Source organism: Aegilops tauschii, chromosome 4 (assembly GCF_002575655.3).
Source record: "Aegilops tauschii subsp. strangulata cultivar AL8/78 chromosome 4, Aet v6.0, whole genome shotgun sequence".
Taxonomy (NCBI): Eukaryota; Viridiplantae; Streptophyta; class Magnoliopsida; order Poales; family Poaceae; genus Aegilops; species Aegilops tauschii.
Window position 1 is genome coordinate 171074934 of NC_053038.3, and position 16440 is coordinate 171091373.

Sequence of the window (16440 nt, forward strand, 5' to 3'; positions counted from 1 at the left end):
AAGGGGTTGAAAATTCCAAAAAAAATTATAGCAAATGGGATATTAGTTTCTTTTTTTGTTTTTGTTCTTCACTGATATCTTATACGTATTTCATTGGATTTAACATGACATAGTAGTAATTTATTTTTAAATTTTTTTAGTATGACTACTAATTTTTGGATTTAGAATATTTTGTTCCCCAGCAAAAATTTGTGAATTTTCAAAATTTCCCACATATTTAGTTAATTTTTTGACCCTGGTACTGACCAGAAAATGGGCAGCAATTCTAAAAATGGAAAACGGTCTGCAATAAATTCCATATGAATTAGAAAATGAGTAAAAATTATAAAATAATAGCAAATGGGCTGTACACGCCACAGATTTCTAGGCTGACTTGTTTACGCAAGGCTTTGTCAGTCAACACACGATTCTAGCAGCAGTGACTGTTGGATGTCCATCCAACGGCCGACGTGCTTCTTCAATCTCTGATCTTCTTGCTCCAGCCACCTAAACTAGCGCCGGTGGGACAGCCTGCTCCCTCCTCTTGTGGCCCGCTGTGATGCCGCGCAGGCTTCCCCGACCCACCCTACTCCCTCCGCTGGCCTGGCCGCACGCAATCAACTGCCTCCTTATTACGCAAAAAAATGATTCCTCCCACTGACATCTGGGGCGTACCGGTTGGGAGGCTGGCCTGTGGGCCAACTAAGTTGACGCGTACGCAGGGCTTGTCAACTTAGTCAACAAACGATTCTAGCAGCAGTAACCGTTGGATTTGAATCGAACGGTCCTGCTGCTTCTTCAATCGCTGCTCTTCTTGCACCAGCCGCCCAAACCAGCGCCGGCAAGACCGCCTGTTCCTGCCTCCAGTGGCCGGCTGTGCTGCCGTTGAGGCCTCATCGCCCCTACTACTCCCACCACTAGCCAGGCCCTACGGCGACGGCAGCCTCACACCGTAGCCGAACCAGTGAACCCTCGTACTCGTCTCCGTGTGGGCATGCACTGCCGCGTCTTCCCCGGCTCCGCGTCGTCCCCTTTCTAGGCCTCGCCGTCGTCCACTGCCTTGGTGCTCTCGGCGCGGCGTGGTCAATGTGGTCAACGACCGACTTCCATCGGAAGAGTACTGTACGTGGAGAGGCTGACAGCTGGGTCCACGGCCACAGCAGGAGCGTGGCGGGCCTTAGAGTTCGCCAAGGCGTGGTATTTTGGGCTAGATCTAGCCTAGTTGGCCCCGTTTCGGCAGGAAGCCGATGCCGAGCTGGTGGCGGTGGAGCGCGACCTCACTATTCGCGCCGCAGCGATTTCCGAGTACACCAGCACCGGTGACTTCGTCCCTGAGCTGAACAACAACGGCGCCGAGGCTCCGCCCGAATGGTTCGTACTTAAGCCGGATGATGGCGAAGACTCGGCAGAGGAGATCGCCTCCAGTGAAGAAGGGGAAGACGAGGATGATGAAGACGGGGCGCCGGAGGTCCGATGGGACGGCCAGCCTCAACTCGACCGTGCCTCCAGCACCGAGCCACGTGCAAGCACGCTGACCGTTGCTGAAAGCGGCCGAGCTGAAAGTCGCCATCCGGCCTCTCCTCCAGCCGGCGCCCCCGACTCCACCAACCTGCCGGACTCGCCTGCTGCCCCTTTGGTCTAGCTAACCAATTTATCGTAGCTTTTCCTGCTTAGTAGTCTTCTCAACAAACTTCTGTTAAATTTGCACAATTCCACCCGCGGGGTGTATTCAAACTATGTTGAATATTGGCCGATGGCCTTTCGGTATGTAAATTATTTCCTACACAAGCTGTGCTTTTGCCTGAAGGAAATATGCCCTAGAGGCAATAATAAAGTTTCTACGATCTAATCATGGAGGACAATATTTGAGTTATGAGTTTGGTCTTCATTTGAAACAATGCGGAATAGTTTCGCAACTCAGGCCACCGGGAACACCACAGCGTAATGGTCTGTCCGAACGTCGTAATCGTACTCTACTAGATATGGTGCGATCTATGATGTCTCTTACTGATTTACCGCTATCGTTTTGGGGTTATGCTTTAGAGACGGCCGCATTCACGTTAAATAGGGCACCATCAAAATCCGTTGAGACGACGCCTTATGAACTGTGGTTTGGCAAGAAACCGAAGTTGTCGTTTCTTAAAGTTTGGGGCTGCGATGCTTATGTGAAAAAAATTCAACCTGATAAGCTCAAACCCCAATCGGAGAAATGTGTCTTCATAGGATACCCAAAGGAGACTGTTGGGTACACCTTCTATCACAGATCCGAAGGCAAGACTTTTGTTGCTAAATTCGGAATCTTTCTGGAGAAGGAGTTTCTCTCGAAAGAAGTGAGTGGGAGGAAAGTAGAACATGATGAGGTAATTGTACCTGCTCCCTTATTGGGAAGTAGTTCATCACAGAAACCGGTTTCTGCGATGCCTACACCAATTAGTGAGGAAGTTAATGATGATGATCATGGAACTTCAGATCAAGTTCTTACTGAACCTCGTAGGTCAACCAGAGTAAGATCCGCACCAAAGTGGTACAGTAATCCTGTTCCGGAGAACTAGACCATGACGAACCTATGAACTATGAAGAAGCGATGGTGAGCCCAGATTCCGCAAAATGGCTTGAGGCCATGAAATCTGAGATGGGATCCATGTATGAGAACAAAGTGTGGACTTTGGTTGACTTGCCCGATGATCGGCAAGCCATTGAGAATAAATGGATCTTCAAGAAGAAGACTGACGCTGCCGGTAATGTTACAGTCTATAAAGCTTGACTTGTTGCCAAAGGTTTTCGACAAGTTCAAGGGATTGACTACGATGGGACCTTCTCACCCGTAGCGATGCTTAAGTCTGTCCGAATCATGTTAGCAATTGCCGCATTTTATGATTATGAAATTTGGCAAATGGATGTCAAAACTGCATTCCTAAATGGATTTCTGGAAGAAGAGTTGTATATGATGTAAGCGGAAGGTTTTGTCGATCCAAAGGGAGCTAACAAAGTGTGCAAGCTCCAGCGATCCATTTATGGACTGGTGCAAGCCTCTCGGAGTTGGAATAAACGCTTTGATAGTGTGATCAAATCATTTGGTTTTGTACAGACTTTTGGAGAAGCCTGTATTTACAAGAAAGTGAGTGGGAGATCTGTAGCATTTCTAATATTATATGTGGATGACATATTGGTCATTGGAAATGATATAGATTTCTGAATAGCATAAAGGGATACTTGAATAAGAGTTTTTCAATGAAAGACCTCGGTGAAGCTGCGTATATATTGGGCATCAAGATCTATAGAGATAGATCGAGACGCTTAATTGGACTTTCACAAAGCACATACCTTGGCAAAGTTTTGAAGAAGTTCAAAATGGATCAAGCAAAGAAAGGGTTCTTGCCTGTGTTACAAGGTGTGAAGTTGAGTAAGACTCAATGCCCGACCACTGCAGAAGATAGACAGAAGATGAAAGATGTTCCCTATGCTTCACCCATAGGCTCTATCATGTATGCAATGCTGTGTACCAGACCTGATGTGTGCCTTGCTATAAGTTTAGCAGGGAGGTACCAAAGTAATCCAGGAGTGGATCACTGGGCAGCGTTCAAGAACATCCTGAAATACCTGAAAAGGACTAAGGATATGTTTCTCCTTTATGGAGGTGACAAAGAGCTCATCGTAAATGGTTACATTGATGCAAGCTTTGACACTGATCCGGACGATTCTAAATCGCAAACCGGATACATGTTTACATTGAACGGTGAAGATGTCAGTTGGTGCAGTTCTAAACAAAGCGTCGTGGCGGGATCTACATGTGAAGTGGAGTACATAGCTGCTTCAAAAGCAGCAAATGAAGGAGTCTGGATGAAGGAGTTCATATCCGATCTAGGTGTCATACCTAGTGCATCGGGTCCAATGAAAATCTTTTGGGACAATACCGGTGCAATTGCCTTGGCGAAAGGATCCAGATTTCACAAGAGAACCAAGCACATCAAGAGACGCTTCAATTACATTCGGGATTTAGTCTAGGTGGGAGACATAGAAATTTGCAAGATATATATGGATCTGAATGTTGCAGATCCATTGACTAAGCCTCTTCCACGAGCAAAACATGATCAGCACCAAGGCTCCATGGGTGTTAGAATCATTACTCTAGATTATTGACTCTAGTGCAAGTGGGAGAATGAAGGAAATATGCCCTAGAGGCAATAATAAAGTTATTATTTATTTCCTTATATCATGATAAATGTTTATTATTCATGCTAGAATTGTATTAACCGGAAACATAATACTTGTGTGAATACATAGACAAACAGAGTGTCACTAGTATGCCTCTACTTGACTAGCTCGTTGATCAAAGATGGTTATGTTTCCTAGCCATTGACATGGGTTGTCATTTGATTAACGGGGTCACATCATTAGGAGAATGATGTGATTGACTTGACCCATTCCGTTAGATTAGCACTCCATCGTTTAGTATGTTGCTATTGCTTTCTTCATGACTTATACATGTTCCTATGACTATGAGACTATGCAACTCCCGTTTACCGGAGGAACACTTTGTGTGCTACCAAACGTCACAACATAACTGGGTGATTATAAAGGTGCTCTATAGGTGTCTCCAAAGGTACTTGTTGGGTTGGCGTATTTCAAGATTAGGATTTGTCACTCCGATTGTCGGAGAGGTATCTCTGGGCCCTCTCGGTAATGCACATCACTTAAGCCTTGCAAGCATTGCAACTAATGAGTTAGTTGTGGGATGATGTACTACGGAACGAGTAAAGAGGCTTGCCGGTAACGAGATTGAACTAGGTATTGAGATACCGACGATCGAATCACGGGCAAGTAACATACCGATGACAAAGGGAACAACGTATGTTGTTATGCGGTCTGACCGATAAGGATCTTCATATAATATGTCGGAGCCAATATGAGCATCCAGGTTCCGCTGTTGGTTATTGACCGGAGACGTGTCTCGGTCATGTCTACATAGTTCTCGAACCCGTAGGGTCCGCACGCTTAACGTTTCGATGATAGTTATATTATGAGTTTATATGTTTTGATGTACCGAAGGTTGTTCGGAGTCCCGGATGTGATCACGGACATGACGAGGAGTCTCAAAATGGCTGAGACATGGAGATTGATATATTGGATGACTATATTCGGACACCGGAATGGTTCCGGGGGTTATCGGATATATACCGGAGTACCGGGGGGTTACCGGAACCCCCCCGGAGGCTATTGGGCGTCATGGGCCCAATTGGTAGAAGAGGAGAGGCGGCCAAGGGGCAGCCGTGCGCCCCTCCCCCCTCCCAAGTCCGAATTGGACAAGGAGGGGGGCGGCGCCCCCCCCCCCTTTTCCTTTCCCCCTCTCTCCTTCCCTCTCCTTTCCTAGTCCAACAATGAAGGGAGGGAGTCCTACTCCCGGTGGGAGTAGGACTCCTCCTGGCCGGCCGCACCTCCCCCCTTGCTCCTTTATATACGGGGGCAGGGGGCACCCTAGAAACAACAATTGATCGTTTGATCTTTTAGCCATGTGCGGTGCCCCCCTCCACCATAGTCCACCTCGATAATACTGTAGCGGTGCTTAGGAGAAGCCCTGCGTCGGTAGAACATCATCATCGTCACCATGCCGTCGTCCTGACGAAACTCTCCCTCAACACTTGGCTGGATTGGAGTTCGAGGGACGTCATCGGGCTGAACGTGTGCTGAACTCGGAGGTGCCGTGTGTTCGGTACTTGATCGGTCGGATCGCGAAGACGTGCGACTACATCAACCGCGTTGTGCTAACGCTTCCGCTTGCGGTCTACGAGGGTACGTAGACAACACTGTCCCCTCTCGTTGCTATGCATCACCATGATCTTGCGTGTGCGTAGGAAAATTTTGAAATTACTACGTTCCCCAACATTGTCGAGTTCCGACTTTTCTTGCTTTTTGTTCCTTGGCTTTTTTCCTTTGCCGCCCTCCCCTGGTTTCCTACTTGCTAGCCGGACAGCCGTTCTGCAGACTGTGGCCAGGTCAAGTATTTCACCATTGTGGGAGGACAAGTACTTTGGCCGATTGGAACGTTGCAAGCTAAGTAGGAAGCCGGTCGGCGAGGCGAAGGGCCGGCTTGTCCTATGTAGATGCTTTGATCCTTAGCCATTTTTCATGTGAGCACTGTTTCTTGCCTTTAACTCTTGCCAAGCGAACAGCCGCTCTACGAGCTGTGGCTTGTGGCAAGACAGGGCTTAGGTGCTTGCACATTACTTGTCCGACTGCAGGAAACACCGACATAGTACAAGGCGGCAAGCCCCCGGGCCGACTAGTCGAACCCGGTTTCGGGCGGAGGAATGAAATAACACATTCATAGGCATAATACTTATCATATAGATAGAAAGGGGTAGCCCTCAAGTGCTCCTCAAGGGACCTGAAGTCTTCGTACTTAATACAAAAGGTAGCGTGGTACATACTGCATCAAATGTAAAATCTTCGAAGGAGATTTGCGTTCCATGGGCGCTCTGTTTCCTTGCTGGACTCATCCCTCATGCGCGCCCTGGGCGTCTGGGCATCAATCAAGTAGTAGGAGTCGTTGCCCAAGGCTTTGTTGATGATGAAAGGGTCTTCCCAAGGGGCCGAGAGCTTGTGCTGGCTGGGTCTTCGCTGGATCAGCCGGAGCACAAGGTCTCCCTCTTGGAAGGATCTTGGCCTGACCTTTCGGCTGTGGTAGCGGCGTAGACTCTGCTGGTAGATGGCGGACCGACTGAGTGCCAACAGCCGGCCCTCTTCCAGTAGATCGACGTCGTCTTCTCGTGCTTCCTTTGCCTCCGCCTCCGTGTACATGGAGACGCGAGGTGAGTCGAACTCGATGTCAGTTGGGATGACAACCTTGGCACCATATACAAGGAAGAAGGGTGTGAAGCCGGTTGACTTGTTCAGAGTGGCGCGCAAAATCCAGAGGACGGCCGGCAGCTCGTCTAGCCAGCAGCCGGCCGAATGCACCAGAGGCTCAACCAGTCGGGGCTTGATTCTGGACAAAATGAGGCCGTTTGCTTGCTCGACCTGGCCGTTTGACTGTGGGTGGGCAACGGACGCTAAGTCCAGTCGGACGGCCTGCATCGCACAGAAACGGGCCAAGGCGCCCTTGGCAAAATTTGTGCCATTGTCGGTGATGATGCTGTGAGGTACATCGTATCGAGTGGTAATGTCTGCGATCAAAGTCACAGCAGTCGGACCGTTCAGCTTCTTGATTGGCTTCGCTTCTATCCACATGGTGAATTTGTCCATGGCAACGAGCAGGTGAGTTATGCCGCCGCGTGTTGTCTTGAACGGTCCCACCATGTCCAGTCCCCAGACGGCAAAGGCTAGGCAAGGGGAATGGTCTTGAGTGCAAAAGCCAGCAGATGTTGCTTGGAACTGAACTTCTGGCACCCCTTGCATTTCTTGACCAAGTCTTTGGCGTCTTCTAGAGCAGTTGGCCAGAAGAAACCGTGGCGAAAAGCTTTGGCGACAAGTGATCTTGAGGCCGCGTGGTGGTCGCACTCGCCTTGATGGATATCCTTGATGATTTCTTGGCCCTTCTCCGGCTCTACACAGCGCTGGTACACACCAGTGACATTGCACCTCACGAGTTCCCTGTTGACGATGGTGTATGCTGCTGCCCGACGTTGCACTTGTCGGGCCGAGATCTCATCGGTTGGTAGCTCTTTGTTCACCACAAACTTGAGGATGGGCTTTGCCCATGATGGTGCTTGAATTTCTTCTACCGCCACAATGGCCACATGTACGAGGGCGGTTGGGTTGGGAGGTGGCGGGTTGGAGTCGGCCGCCGCTTGCTATGTCGTTGAAGTCCCCGAGCCGGATGCTGAAGTCCCCGAGCCGACTGCTGCAGTACCTGGGCCGGGATCTGAAGTCCTCGGGCCAGGATCTGAAGTCCCCGAGCCGGGTGCGACTGCTGCAGTCCCCGAGCCGCCTACCGAAGTCCCTGAGCCGACTGTTGTAGCCTTTGAGTCGGATCCGACTATTTCAGGAGCAGCCGGCACGAAGATAGATTCTGATTCTGGAGAAGGTTTGATCGACGGCTTGTGGAGGTACTGGAGGGAGACGCCGGCTGGTATTGCTTGATGGGCGGAGCTGATCCATGCCAGGGTATCGGTTGGCTCGTTATCATTTCGTGGCACGTGAAGGAACTCGCACCCTTCAAAATATCCGATGAGTTGCTGGACGAGGAAGCGGTAGCTTGCCATATTCGCATCCTTGGCGTCCCAGTCGCCATACGACTGTTGGACCACCAAGTCGGAGTCGCCGTAACACAGAATGCGGCGAATGCCGAGCTCTTTGGCAAGCCGGAGTTCGTGTATTAGTGCCTCATACTCGGCCACATTGTTGGAGGCGGCAAAATTGATTTGCAGTGTGTATCTGAGCTTGTCGCCGTTGGGAGAGGTTATGATGATGCCGGCTCCCAAACCGGTGCGCATCTTTGAACCATCAAAGTGCATCCGCCAATGGGTGGAGTCCGGCGCTGGCGGCAGGTACTGGGTCTCGGCCCAGTCGACAAGGAAGTCGGCCAGTGCTTGGGACTTGATGGTGGTGCGAGGCTGGTAGAAGATGGTGTGGGGAGCCAACTCGATGGCCCATTTGGCCACTCAGCCTGAAGCATCTCGGCTGCCTATGATCTCAGCAACCGAGGCAGTGCAAACAACCGTGATGGGGTGCTCTTGAAAATATGGCTTTAATTTCTTGGCGGTAAAGTACACGCCGTAGCACATCTTCTGGTAGTGGGGGTAGTTTCGCTTGGAAGCCGACAGTACTTCACTCAGATAATACACCGGTCTCTGGACCGACACAACCTTGCCGTCTTCCTTGCGCTCAACTACCATGACTGTGCTGACCACCCGGCTGGTGGCGGCGATGTAGAGGAGCATGGGCTCCTTACCAACCGGTGCGGCCAGGACAGGCGGCGTGGTCAACATCTTCTTGAGCTGGAGAAAAGCCTCATCCGCCTTGTCATTCCACTCGAAGTGAGTGGTTTTCTTCAGGATCTGGTACGGGGAAAGTGCCTTCTCGCCTAGCCGAGTGATGAAGCGGCTGATAGACGCCAGGCAACCGGTGAACTTCTAGACATCTCATAGTCGGGTAGGCTTCTCCATCCTCTCGATGGCCTTGATCTTCACAGGGTTGCACTCGATGCCGCGTTCGGAGACCAGGAAGCCGAGGAGCTGACCGGCTGGTACTCCGAACACGCACTTCTCTGGGTTGAGCTTGATCTGAAATTGGCACAGATTTTCAAAAGTCTCCTTGAGATCTTCTAGGAGGGTTGCACGCTTTTCCGTCTTCACCACAACATTGTCCAGATAGACGTGGGCGTTTCTGCCGAGCTGCTTGAGGAGGCACTTCTGCATGCAACGCTGAAACGTGGCGCCGGCATTCCTCAAGCCAAACGTCATCGTCAGGTAGAAGAAGGCTCCAAATGGTGTGATGAAAGAGGTCTTTAGCCTATCAGCCGGGTTCAACTTGATCTGGTGGTACCCTGAATACGCATCCAAAAAACTCAACAGCTCGCATCCTGCTGTGGAGTCTATCTCTTGGTCAATCCTTGGCAAGGCAAATGGATCTTTGGGGAAAGCTTTGTTGAGGCTGGTATAATCAATACACATGCGCCACTTGTTGTTCTTCTTCAGTACAAGGACTGGGTTGGCAAGCCAATCTGGATAGAATACTTCCATAATGAAGCCGGCTACTAGGAGCCAGGCTATCTCTTCACCAACAAATCTTCTCTTCTCTTCCGACAGGCGGCGGAGGGGTTGCTTAACCGGTTTGGCGTCAGGTCGGACGTGTAGCTTGTGCTCGGCGAGATCGTCGGAACACCCGGCATGTCCCTAGGAGACCATGCAAAGATGTCCCAATTCTCATGGAAGAAATGGACGAGCTCGCTTTCCTATTTGCTGTCGTGGTTTGCACGTATGACAGCGTACCTCTCCGGGTGCTCTGGGTCCAATGGTATCTTCTTTGTCTCCTTGGCCGGCTTGAAGGAACCTTCAGCTTCCGACTCCTTGGGATCAGGGGACTTGTCCGGCTGCTTGCCGGCCATAGCCACAACCCGGTCAAGGAGCCGCTTCTTGGCAGCGATCACAAGGGACTCGGCCAGCCGACTGCTAGCGGCCGTACAGGCGAACGACTTGTTGTAAGCTCCGGAGATGGTAATAACCCCTTTGGTGCTTGGCATCTTCATCTTGAGGAAAGCATAGTGCGGTACTGCCATGAATTTGGCCAAGGTAGGTCGGCCAAGCAGTGCATGGTAAGGGCTTTCAAGGTCAACTAGTTCAAACCCAACGGGCTCTCGGCGGAAATAATCTTTGTCAACAAAGAGGCCATCTATCTTGATCTTGCCGATTGGTGAGTGAGAAAGGCGTGGAACTATGCCATGGAAGACAGTCCGGCTGGGCAGGAGATGCTTCGGCTTGATGATCAACTTCTCCATGGTGTCTCGGTACAGGATGTTGATGCTACTACCGCCATCTATCAGGACTCGGGAGAGGCGAGCATCTCGCCTCTCCGTAGCAAAGGTGGCTTCCAACACCAGGGCGTAGGAACCCAGAGAAGGCATTTCTTCCAGATGGTCGGCTCGGCTCCAACTGATTGGCTTTTCTGACCAGTGCATGAACTCTAGGGCTTCAGTAGCTACGGCATTCACCTCTCGGGACTGCTGGCGACGGCTCCGCCTGTCATCGGCCACACTGGTGAAGATGACGTAGGCTCCTTGCTCTTCGGGGTACTCGTCTTGGATGGCGGCAACTGGCCGTGCCGCCTGCTGCGGAGGAGGAGGCGGCGGCTGGCCGGCAGGCGGAGGGGGCAGCAATCCTTCACCCTTGGAGATTCAGGTGAGCCAGTGACACTTCCGAGTGATGTGGTTGGACGGCTTCGCGCCGCTGTGGAACTTACGGGGTGCATCAAGGGTTTGCTCATAGGAGAAGGCGGGCAACCAATTTGGCTTGCCGCCCCTCTAACGTTTGGGAGCAGGCTGTCCCTTCGGCTGCTGGTCTTCGACTGTCGCCACCTGCCGGCTGGCAGAAGCTGGGTGTGGCTCCTTGCACTTGTTGTCGTTTTGTTGCTGACGCCGACTGGTGTCACCAGCCGGAGTCCGAGGGGCCTGAGTAGCCACTTTGCCGGATGCATCAACTTGAATCTCCGTCTTCATGGAGGAATCGGTCGTGGCATACTTGTCTGCTATGATCAGCAGCTCGTCGAGTGTTGCTGGCTTGTCGCAGAGAAGTCGGTGCTTGAGCAGGGTGCCTTCTCTGCATCCGGCTGTGAAGTACTCGATGGCCTGCACCTCGTGCACGCCCTCGCAAGAGTTGCGCAGCTCGGCCCAACACGTGAGGTAGTCGCGAGTTGATTCGGTGGGGCCCTGGACGCACAAAGAGAGCTGGTGGGTCTTGGGCGGCTGCTTGTACGTGTTGGTGAAGTTCCGGATGAAGGCTTCAGTGAAATCTACCCAGCTGTTGATGTTGCGGGGCTTCAGGCTGTTCAGCCATGTCCGGGCGGTGCCCCGGAGCATAAGCGGAACGTACTTCACGGCAATGCGCTTGTTGCCGTTTGCTATGTTGACGGCCTTGGAGTAGTCGACCAACCAGTCTTCCGGCTTCACGGAGCCGGTGTACTTGGGCGTGTCTCTTGGGAGCATGAACCCTTTGGGGAAGGTCTCGTCGTGGATGCGGGGGCCAAAACAAGGCGGGCCCAACGCGTCTTCTTCTTCTAGCGCCAGGAATCGACTAAGACAGTCGATCCGGTGGCGGGCATCATTTTCTCCGATTCCTTCTCGGGGGCCAAGCCGGCCACCGAGACTCGGGTGATCAACAGGTGGCAGGGAGACGCGCCTTTCTCTACGCAGGGGAGGGTGATAATCGCCCGGTCGTTCCACTGCTCGTGGGCGGCCGTCTTGGTCGCGCTCGATGGTGATGTGCGTCCGGCTGTGGCTTGCAGCCGACTCCTTGTCTCGTCGTCCGCGGGCGCCGCTAGTCAGCGTCCGGGATGTCGCGCCATGCTCTCGGCGAGGAGGCGGGTCGTAGTTCCGCCGGTTGGGTTCCTCGAAGCGGCAGCCGGCTTCTTGCTGCTTGGCAGCCGCGTCAATGAGCCGCTGGACGCGCTCCGTCATGTGGTGATGCTCGTCGCCCTCGAGGTTGTCTAGTTTGTCTGCTTCTGCCTGGGAAGCTTGTATGTTTTCCATTGGCGTGGCGTAGACAGGGCGGTCTACCCCGAACACGCTGGCAATGGCTGCGTCGTGTTGCCGGACCGTGCCGATGTGGTTGGGCCCGCCAGGAGCCGGCGTGCCGCCAACAGCGCGGTCCATCTCGCGCTGGTAAGCCTCTGAGAGGCGTCTCATGCTGGCTAGCTTCTTGGCGCTCTCGATGAGCTGGACGCGGCGGGGTTCCAGCGTCACGGTGTCGGTATCTTCTGCAATGGGTGCAGACAGGTCTCGTTGCACCGCCTCGAGCGGATCTCGGGCGCCGTCACCGGAAGCTCCTTCATGGCTGATGACGAGCACCTCCGTGACGGTGCTGCCGCCGCTGTCGGGGCAAGGGAGAGGATCGTCGATGACCTCCACATTGGTGGGGGAATGCGTCGAGGGATGTCGTGTCGGAGTCGACAAGCATCGGGTTGGTGGAGCCAACCGAGTCTAAGTCGACGGCCGGCTCGTTGGTGATGTGGAGCTGGTCGAGGAACTTGACGAGGCGGCTCTCGGGGCCGGTTGTGCCTGCGTCGGACGCAGGCTAGTCAGAGAGGCGGATCTTGCCAACAAGGTCGGCGAGGCAGCTCGCTGCGCAGGCGACTTCCGCGCCATGTAGCGCGCCGGCGCAAACACCGTCTGGCGTGCTGGGCTGGCTGCGCTTGCCAGGAAGGAAGAGGGTTCCCGTCCAGAACAGATCTCTGGACGACGGTGCACCTAGCCCCACGGTGGGCGCCAAATGTCGGGGTTTCGGTGCGACATATGCCAACGGGTGGATTATCATGGTGGGGGATAGTAAGACATCGCCGGTGCCAGGAAGCGGGATGAGGCGTAGACACGTACGCCGGCGAACTTTACCCAGGTTCGGGGCACTCCTTGGAGATAACACCCCTAGTCCTGCTCTGCGGGGTCTCTGCATGATCACTATCTCAACAAGTAGCTACAAGTTGCTCCTTGAGCTGTTTGCTAGAGGAGGAAGAAGGGCAAAGGCTAGTTCTCTCCTCTTTCTATGTGTGTGGTTGTGTAGTCTAAGGGTCTGAGCCGTTTGCATGGGTGCCTCGTGGGGTTTATATAGGCCTACCCCCAGGGGTACAATGGTAAACTGGCCGGGTGTAGGCCCAGGCCGTCAGTGTCTCTTGTGGTCGGCTTCTCCGCTCGCTGCTGGTGCCCGCCGACTGTCTTGTACTTGGCCGACAGGCCGCCCCGCCGCTTGCGGGTCTTGCCGGCTGCTCATCACTGTAGCCATGCTTTTAATGACGCTTGCTTTGTCGGGGGAGGCATGGCAACAGTCCCGCCGCCTGGCGGGTGTTCACTGTAGCCATTCCCCGTCTCTTATGGTTAATGGCGCACAAACTCCTAGGTAGGGGGAGGGCCGCCCTCTGGATGCCGACCTCCCACCTGGCCGACTGGCCGAGGCTGGCCGCCTTCTGGCTTCTCACAGGCAGGTAGGGCCCGCCGCCTGCAGCCGATACGGACAGCCCGTCGTGGGAGCATGGTCCCTTCGGGCTTGGGTGATGTTACGGGCGAAGGGGCCACAGTGCCGCGCCGTGTGGGAGATCTCCGGCTAGTACGGCGCACTGTGGCAATGACCCGCCCTGGATTCGAGAGTGGCAGGCTTTGCTGTAGCCACGCCCCGTCTCGTGATGATTAAGAGGGTGCAGACTTTGAGGGCGCCTGGGGCCGCCTGCTAGGAGCCGGCCGTCGGTGTCAAAACCGGCGGATCTCGGGTAGGGGGTCCCGAACTGTGCGTCTAAGGCTGATGGTAACAGGAGGCGGGGGACACAATGTTTACCCAGGTTCGGGCCCTCTAGATGGATGTAATACCCTACTTCCTGCTTGATTGATCTTGATGATATGAGTATTACATGTGTTGATGCACCACGAGATCGTAGAGGCTAAACCCTAGAAGCTAGCCTATGATTATGATTGTTGTTTTCCTACGGACTAAACCCTCCAGTTTATATAGACACCGCAGGGGGGCTAGGGTTACACAAAGTCGGTTACAAGGGAGGAGATCTACATATCCGAATTGCCAAGCTTGCCTTCCACACAAAGGAGAGTCCCATCCGGACATGGGACGAAGTCTTCAATCTTGTATCTTCATAGTCCAACAGTCCGGCCAAAGGATATTGTCCGGCAGTCCGAGGACCCCCCTAATCCAGGACACCCCCAGTAGCCCCTGAACCAGGCTTCAATGACGACGAGTCCGGCGCGCAGATTGTCTTCGGCATTGCAAGGCTGGTTCTTCTCCAAATTCTGAGTACCTGTCGAGTATTGTCCGGCTTCCCATGAATGTTGCACTCCTTGGCTTCTGCGCCTAATAATGGCTATCCTCCACGTGTCGAGCGAATGCGAGAAGTTGGGGCATTTTTACACTTGCCACCCTAACCATGTGAGTAAATCGTCTATTTAAAGAGCCAGGGATCCTCAGATCCAGATCACACCATCCTCCCACCGCGAGTATCCATCGGAGCGCGCCCGGAAAAGTCCATCCCATCATGGCCGGCCATCGCAGCTCCTCCTCTCGCTACCGTAGCCCTAAGCCAGGCAATTGGAAGAAGTGTTCCGTCCCCCACAGCCAATTAGTAGAGTTATAGACCCAGGGGTTTCTCCCTCCTGCGTATATGGTCCCCGTCCGAGCCGGACTAGCCACTTACAATGGCGGGGAGCAAGCGGAGAGCTTTCCCAACCCATCCATGGGGAGCGGGTATGCCTTATCCCTTACTTATTAAGGGGACTTGGATTTCCAATCCATCCGTTCCTCCACGGGCTCCTGGAGTTCTACGGCCTCCAGCTGCATAATTTTACTCCCGCTTCCATATTACACATCGCTGGCTACATCGCCCTTTGCGAGCTGTTTCTGGGCTGTGAAGCTCATTTCGGGATATGGCAGAGGCTATTCTGCCTTGTGCCCCGTACACAAGGGGGGTCAATATATCAAGTGGGCGGAGCCGAAATATGGCGCATCGCCGGGACCAGATATCTGTCCGGTACTCCAAGGAAGACATCCGAAGACTGGCCTTCAGAGTGGTTTTATATGGAGGACGTCCCCTTCCGGACACTATTCGGATGGGCCTTCCTGAGATCAATAACGCCCCTTTGGAGAAACGCCGCAGCTGGCGCCCCCGGAGCCCCCAGGAGGAAGATAACAGAGAGGTCCTTTACCTGATGGGCCAGATAGAAACGCTGGCCAAATCAGGACTGACAATAATCGAGGTTATGTCAATATGTATAATGCGGGGGGTACAGCCACTTCAATATCGGGGACAACCCATGTGGCACGTCAATGGAGAAGACGATGCCACCCGCTGCGGTCGTAAAGGACCGGACTCCATCGCTGCTCTAGCGAAAATACTGTCCGATTTATATAAAGGAGAGGAAGAGGAGTTCATCCGCATTAAGCCACGGGATGGATTCTCCATGTACAACCCCCCAAACTGGGTGAGCTGCTACTTTTTACTCCGGACCTTCCCGCATTCTTCGTCCTAAATATTTACCTTGCTATTTTATAGCAGGAACTGCGAAAAGCTGTGAGGGAGGTCTACAGCCCGTCTCCACAGCCAGAGGACCCTGACCGGGCCTCCGACCCCGGACTTGAAGAAGATCCGGACACATTTGTGGAGCTCATCGACAGGACGTTCTATCAGCTAAGTTGCGACGGTGCCTTGGTGGCCATCATAGCCAATTATCCTGGGCTGCTCCCTGCATCGCATGTAAGTAAAACCGTAGTCCCAACTTACGAGAAGGATCCCTTTTTTGCACTTCACCAACCACACACATATGGTGTCTTACAGGGAAGGCCTTCGGGAGGCCATGCCGAACCCGCAGTGACTCACCAACAAAGGGTACCGAAAGCGGGTAGGCTTAAAAGGAAGGCGGTCAGGACTGAGACGTCGTCGCAGAGGTATGAAAAGAACCCTGCTCCGCGGTTGTCGTCTTTAAAATATAATAACATCCATGGTTCCTGGCAGGAAAAACGCTCGCCGGACCGTATCCGGAGAGCGTACCAGCCACGCCTCCACCAGCCGGGCTCCAGAGCCTGACTTAGAGGCAGGTGCTAACGTGGGAACAACGCCAGATGTTCCTCCTACAGAGGATGCGGATAGGCTGTCCGCTATGAATTCCGAAGTGGAGAGTGCCATGAATCACAGGTGTCGTCGGGCCGTACTCCGCGACCCTGGTTTCTCTGAAGAGGCATTCAATGCCTTCAACTCAGGGGACGCGTACATCCGAGCTGCTCAAAATGGTCTTGCCAGATCCACGGACCAGTACGTAAAGGA